A 7724-nucleotide genomic window follows, 5' to 3' on the forward strand; every position below is an offset into this window, starting at 1 on the left:
GGACCATTGGCACCATGACTTCTCAGTTTCCTCAGCCGTAAAATAGGAACGATTAATAAGTCTTATCTAGTAGACAGAGTGTTGGACTTGGAATCCAAATGGACTGATTTTCATATCTAACCTCTTATTAGTTGTATGACTGTGGGCAAATCATTTAAGCTGGGGGATATCACAAATCACAAATCATTGAGCTTGTTTCTTCATTTGTAAATTGGGGCTTGTTGTGGGGCAGGGTTGTTGTGGGGATCAAAGGAGATAATGTAGATTTACTTCGAGGCAAATCACACAGCAATATGTAAACGTGAGTTGCTGCTATTATAATTATTACTTGTACTGTTTACCTCAAGCTGAAATCCTAACTCTAAATGCTAAATCTTAAACTGCTATGTAAACGTGATCCTTTATTACCTAGTGAGCCCTTCTCTTTTACAAATTAGGAAAATGAGACCCAGTCACTTGCCCATGATCATGACCCAAGGTAAGAGATTCTCTCCAGAAAAGACCGTTACATGTGACCTACTAGGTAAGAATACCAAACAAAATGAGGCTTCTTCCCCTCCCCATCCGGGGGGGAAGTACAAATGGTCCCAGTTCCAATCTTTACTACAGTCTAGGAGCACCCCCTGTGGATGAGGAGGGCAATGGACTTAGTACTCTCCCGGCGGCTGGTGGTGAGCTGATGCTGGGCTTAAATTAAATGCCAGACCCCTAGCACAGTGCAGCTGAGATGTTATCATCTCTAGCAAAGCACTTGCAGTCAATAAATGGACTAATTAATTCTCCTCAAAGACCTCTCAATTATTCATCCTGGGCCACAGACAAAACAATTAGAGCACCTATTGGAGCCTCCTGGCTCCGTCACTCATGGGAACTGGAGCTGGGGAATAGGGCAGGAGCTAGGAGGGGCTTCATCTGGCTCTGCCCGTTGCCTCCTCCCCTCCTCACAGTCTCCATAGAGAACCATGAAGCATCGCTGTTTTATCTCAGATTCCTCATCAAACACTACCTCCTGAGAGAAGTTAGGATGGAGCTTATTCCACTTGGAGGCAGGGTTTGGGTATTGGACATTTTATACTCACCCTTTTCCTTGCTTCATAAACTGTGGGTTGTGACTCCATATGGTTGCAACCCACAGTTTAAGAAGTGCTGAAGGGTTCATGAGTGGAAAAAGTTTAAGAAACTCTGCAGGACATGTCTCTCTCTCTCTCTCTCTCTCTCTCACAGGAAATAAAATTTATCTTAAAAATTTCAAAACCAAGACCAAAAACCACCCAGGCTTACTTACTCCCATTGTAGGAGCATAGATTATGGGAGTGGGAAGGGATCTCCCAGAACAAATTGTCCAAACTTCATCTTGTTGTTCAATCATTTCAGTTGTGTCTGCCTCGTCGTGACCCCATTTGGGGTTTTCTTGGAAACGACACTGGAGTGGTTTGCCATTTCCTTCTCCAGCTTGTTTTACAGATGAGGAAACTGAGGCAAATAGGATTAAGTGACTTGCTTAGGGTCACGCAGCTAGTAAGTGCCTGAGGCCAGATTTGAATGCAGGAAGGATGAGTGTTCCCGACTCCAGCCTGGCATTCTATTCACTGTGCCACTTAGATGTCCATAATTTCATCTTATAGATGAGAAAACAACAAATTAGGTGACTAAATCACACAGAAAGTAGGTGGCAGAGCTGGGATTCCAACCCAAGTCCTCTGACTCTAAATCAGGACTCTTTTTACTTCCCCACATTGTTACCAGAAAGAGATAATGTAGATTTACTTCGAGGTAGATCACAAAGTGATATGTAAACGTGAACTGTTATTATAATTATTACTTGCATTGTTTACCTCAAACTGAAATCCTAATTCTAAATCTCAAACTGCTATGTAAAAGTGATCCTTTATTACCTAGTGAACCCTTCTCTTTAACAAATAAGGAAAATGAGACCCAGTCACTTGCCCATGACCATGATCCAAGGTAACAGATTCTCTCCAGAAAAGACCGTTACATGTGACCTACTGGGTAAGAATATCAAATAAAATGAGGCTGTTTCCCCCTCCCCATCCTGGGGGGAAGTACGAATGGTCCCAGTTCCAATCTTCGCTGCAATCCAGGAGCAACCCCTGTGGATGAGGAGGGCACAGTGTTATCCCTTCTACAGGAAGGGAAACCAAAGCTTAGAGAGGGGGAAACATTAGCCTGAGTTCACATAGCAGTCTAAAACCAATTCAATTACAGGCTCCACCTTTGCTCTCTTGGGGAGAGAGCAGGTGGCTGGCCCAGTTTGGTACCTTCTTGCCCTGGTCTGTTTTGCTGGGTTGTGGGTCTTGCAAGGAGGGGTGGAAATTCACAAATAGTAAATTATAACTTTGAATGTGGATGGGATGTTTATAGCAGCTCTCTTTGTGGTGGCAAAGAACTGGAAATTTCAGGGATGCTCATCAATTAGAGAATGGCTGAACAAGTTGTGGGTGTATGGTTATGATGGAATACTAATATGCTATAAGAAATGATGAGCTTAATGATCATAAAAGGCATGGAAGGACTTGCACAAAATGATGAATGAAGTGAGCAGAACCAAGAGAACATTGTACATAATAACAGCAATATTGTCTTAAGAATGGTTTTAAGTGACTAGGTCGTTTTGACTATTATAAATACATAAAATAAAATAAAGGGCATTTGAAGGAAGATGCTATCTGTATTCAGAGAAAGAATTGATAAATCGAAGTATGTATAGAATAATTATATATATATATATATATACTTCTGTGTCTAATGGTAGCCATTTCTAGGATGGGGGGTGGTTTGGGGGGGGTAAGGAAGGAGAGGAGAAAAGACAAAAAGGGAAATAAGAAATTTACATGGTAACTTTGTTGTATATTTGGAGGGAATAGTAAGTTGAACATGGTAGATTTGCAGTTTCATATGCAATCATCTTTTTATTGTACTGTGCTATGGGAAAGCTTATTTTGTTCCATGAATTGAAAATAAAATAAATTAAAAAAAAAAAAGAAAGGGTGGCAGGGCAGAGTTCAGCCCTCACCTGCACTGGGAGGGGCAGCAGGAGAGGAACACATTCCCCCACGAAGGACCTCTGCCACTCGGTTCTCCAGACACAGATGTTTCAAGAGTTGGGCCATAACATCTTCGATGTAGTAATAAAGCTGAAAGTCAAGTCTGGTGGCCTGCAGGTTGCCTATGACCAAGCCAACTCCTTTGCATTTGGTAAACAGAGGCAAGCTACCACTGGGTCAGATCTGCAGTCATGTGCCCAAGGTGATGGACAGGTTTGTGCTCCTTCAGGCTTCATCTGTAAGACTGAGGTGCTCATCAGGCAAGGCATCTTCCCAATCCAGGATGGTGTCCCTTAGCTGCAGGCCAAAGCCTTCAGTGGAGAACCACAATGCATAGCCAGTCCACTGCCTTGAAGCACAACGCTGCCTGCCACCGCATTCAACACAAAATGTTTCATATGTTTGTTCCACAAACATGTTGCCATGGGCCTCAGTCAGTTGGTCACTGTGGAGGCTAGAGTCCACATGCAACCCATCTACATTCTGGCTCATCAGGACCATTCCAGTTGTAGCACTGCCACGTGGGTCTTAGAAGGCTGGATGCTCTGGAACATTGTGTCACATTTGGGGGATGAGCACATTCTTCCGTGGCCCACATACCTTGGGGGAACCCTCAAGTCTGAGATTCCTGAGGAAGTGCTAATGCTTGTACCCATGTGTAACGCCACATTGGAAGATCTCTGAACCAAAGGTGCCAGTTCATATTTTCCTGTTTAGCTCTTTAAGGGATGGAGGCAGAGTCAAAAATCTATGGGAGCCCACATTTACCCTGATCCACATAATAGAAACATACGAACCTCCCAGCAAGATCCTAACTGTGTAGTTCACCAACATCACCAAGACCATGACCCAGTCTGACCAGAGGCATCCAATTTTCCTCATCCCCTCAATAACCTGATCATTCCAGAAGTACAAGTTCTTAACCTTTTTTGTGTCAAGGACCCCTTTGGCAATCTGGTAAAGCCTAGGGGTCCCTTCTCAGAATAATGTTTCTAAATGTGTATGTAACCCCAGGCTCCATTGAGCATGCTCAGTTTGTTCAGCATTGAGGTCACTGTGTCCCCTGCTATGTGGGTTGGGGTAGCCTCCTATGTCAATCACAATTAAAACTGCTGAGACCCAGCCAGTCACTCTCTTCCCACCTTTTCATTTTTGATCTTTTCAGCGACTCCTTGCTGATTTGTTCAGGGTGCATAGGTGAGAGGCGAGGGACTCTCCCTCCCCTACTTAGCTTTCCCCAACTTAGAGAAATGTGCCCAGGGGTGTTTATTTCTGTTCTGTGCTGTTCATTCTCAATTTTAGATGCTAGAGGTGATCCTCATGGACTGGGAGTTTGAGCCGTGATGACCATGGAGCCAGGATTGTAGATGTACACTGTCCCATTTGGAAGCCCTAAGAAGCCAGGGGCCTGGGACTCGAGCCCCAAGGGGGATTTTGATTTGGAACTGGGATTGTGCTTTATAGGAACAGAGCTAAGCTATGGACCTAATCCCTTTCCCCTCCCCAAGCAAGTGAGGTGGTTCAAGGGGCATGGTGGATTTTGCCTTCTACATGTTGAGTGGGAGGTAAATTTGTATATTTGTAATCATATGTTTAGAAGTAAATATTCCTTTGTAAAAGCTCATTGTGTTACACAGAAAATAAAATATCCAGTATTACAAAGGAAACTATATTGAAATAGAGTCATCAAAATATTTTCAAAAATAAGTTCATGGCCTCTAGGTTAAAGATTTCAGCTGTAGACTGCTTTCTTTTATGTGAATACAGAAAGGGTTTTCTAGGACCAAGACATAGAATCAGAAGAAATTTGTCAGTTTACTGTTTGTTCTGGTTCAAATTCATTGGCATGCTAAGCTGGTAAGAAAGAGGGCTTTCTTTGGTTTTGCTTAGATATAGGGATCTAAAGGGCAGAGTACTGGGCTTGGAATCAGGAAGACTCATCTTCTTGAGTTCAAATGTGGCCTCAGACATTAGCTGTGTGACCCTGGGCAAGTCACTTACTCCTGTTTGCCTCAGTCATCAGGAGAGAAGTAGGAACCAATAGGATCATGTGTCTAGCAGAGATGTCCTATCCAGCAAGGAGCAGATCCAGTGAGAATAGTGGGATGACATTACCAGAAGATAGAGGCGGTCTAGCAGCACCAAACATGTGAGCTGGCTCTTCACACATGTGCCCTGGATACGTGTGTCCTATTTATGTGTCCCTCATTTCTGATCCCCATGTATGCCCATTCTCCCAATTGATGATATGAGTGTGGCAAGGGATATCTCCCCACATCATTGTGTGGTTCAAAAAGAGGCAGGATAGACATCTCTAGCCTCTACTTCCTCAACCCTTCTCCAAAGGAGACTTTTATTCTTGCTAAGAGGGGGGGTAGGACACTGGGGCTCAAGGCTGCCACTCTGCTTTCCTCAGAATAAGAAGGACACTGGCCTGGAATTATATTTATCTGCTCCCTTAAGTACTATTAGTTTAGGGGATATGAGTTTCAGGTTCAATCCAACTCCTCAAAGCTCTATATCCAAAGGTTGACCCCTTTGGGGGGGTCAACAAAATACCAGTTCCACAATGAATGCACATATTAGCACAATTAGCAAAGAAATCTATTTATCCAAATCATAGCAAAACAGAAATCAGAAAAAGTATACATAGGAGAACATTGCTTGTTGTTGGTGTTGGTGTTCGTCCTTTGTTCTGAAAGGGGCCCAATGACACACAGCTAGTAAGTGTCTGAGGCCGGATTTGAACTCAAGAAGATAGAGTCTTCCTGATTCCAAGCCCAGTGCTCTGCCCTTTAGATCCCTATATCTAAGCAAAACCAGAGAAAGCCCTCTCTCTTACCAGCTTAGCATGCCAATGGATTGGATTTAAGTAGTAAAGGACCTCTCCCATTGGGAAAGAGGTAATTCAATTCAACCAAGAGAGTCCTAGCTCTCACCCAAGGGGAAATTCCCCAAAGCTTCTAGTGTAGCAAGTGGATAGGGCCATGATAGACACTGTCAGCTCCTCTTATGTCTCTCCAGTGTCTTTTCCTTCAGCAGCCTGAAGTAGAGTTGGTCTGGTCCATCTTCCCTCTCAAAGCTGTAAGTCAGAAGAGCTCGAATCTACACAAAGCTTGAAGAGCACTCCTCACTCGGGCATGGGCATTGATCTACATTGATCTCTGTCTTGGGAGAGAGTCCCATATCAATGGGCTTTGGAACTGGGGTTACATGTGAATTTGTAGGAAAGCTCACTTAAGGTTTGTAGAATGTTTAATAGCAACTTTTCTTACTATGCTATTATGCTAAATATCTTTACTTTGAACTAATTGAGTCAGAAAATAAGCATTAATTAAGTGTTTATTATGTGCCAGTCACTATGCTAAGTCCTGACTAGAGAAAAAGTAAACAGAAGGAGAGGCTTAGGAGCTATGGTTTTGAATTGGTTGTGAACTCACAGAATTCATTAAACAAAGGGTTGCTCTTCTGAAAGGCTTCACACAATGCAGGGAGGCGCTCCAAGTGAAACATTTTGGGGGCTCGTTGGAGATCTCTATATTGGATGTGCAAATCGTGCAGAGATCCTGCCACATGGCATCTGACAAGGAGATGCACAGGGCTATGATTGGATAATAGGTTTTTCCATTGTTCCTTTTTTTCTTCTGATCATACCAGCTTCTGTAAAATAACTATTAAATGATTGAAATCATTGAAGTGTTTTGTTTATCAGCATCATTGAACTGTGGGAGTACATTGTTATCGATCATGGGGTTTAATAGCTATTATGGCTGTGCAGAAGTTTGGTCTTCTTGACAGCAGTTGTGAAAGTACCTTTTTAATGTGCTAATAGTGATCTATTATGTAGGCTTTACCTTATGCTGAGAACACATTTGGAGTATGAAAAGTGTACCCCATGTAAGCTCAGGTGAGGAAAAGACAACAAAGTCACAATTTGATTGGCCTGAGAGCGAGGCACAGTTCAGTGTGCCTTCCCTGATACAGCTCCCTGGTGTTCTCTGTCTATGTCAATGTGGCTTTCTGGTCACCTAGGGTCATAAAAGGTCTTGCCCACCTGGGGTCTGAACCCTTATAACTTGATGGGTTCCTGACGACTATACAAGTCACCATGCTGTGCTGATCAGATGCGTTTCTATATAGAGAAGGGGCCATATTTTTGGAAACTAAGTGCCATATCCTTGTTGCATACCCTTGCTTTGTCAGGACTAGGTAAACCTCTTTTTGCTAGATGTTCAATTCCCTCCAAGTGCCTCATTTCATCCCAACATTGAACCCAAACTAACGGGGGCTAGTGTCAGGCCTACCCCAAAAACATCTTATTGTTTAGACGTTACAAAAGTTGCAAGTATGCAATAAAGTGACTCAGACAGTAGCTGTGTGACCCTGGGCAAGTCACTTACCACTGTTTGCCTCAGTTTCCTTATCTGTAAAATGAGCTGGAAAAGGAAATGGCAAACCACTCCAGTGTCTTTGTTGAGAAAACCCCACATGGGGTCACAAAGAGTCGGATATGACTGAGAAACAGCAATGGTACCAGGAAGCAGCTGGTGCTGCCCAAGGCATTTTTTTCAAGGACATGACATCATTACATGATGATTTAGATAGATAGAGAGGGCACTTGATTTAGTAAAAATCAGATTTTACTGAGCCAAAGTGGCA

The 7724-nt window shown here is 43.1% G+C and overlaps 1 pseudogene; it reads right to left on the reverse strand.

Moving 5' to 3' along the window:
* Positions 1-862: 862 nt before the first annotated feature.
* LOC114034430 lies at positions 863-3933 on the reverse strand (annotated as a pseudogene).
* Positions 3934-7724: the final 3791 nt, after the last annotated feature.

The sequence above is a fragment of the Vombatus ursinus genome, unplaced genomic scaffold (genome assembly GCF_900497805.2).
Source record: "Vombatus ursinus unplaced genomic scaffold, bare-nosed wombat genome assembly UNPS02008996.1, whole genome shotgun sequence".
NCBI lineage: Eukaryota > Metazoa > Chordata > Mammalia > Diprotodontia > Vombatidae > Vombatus > Vombatus ursinus.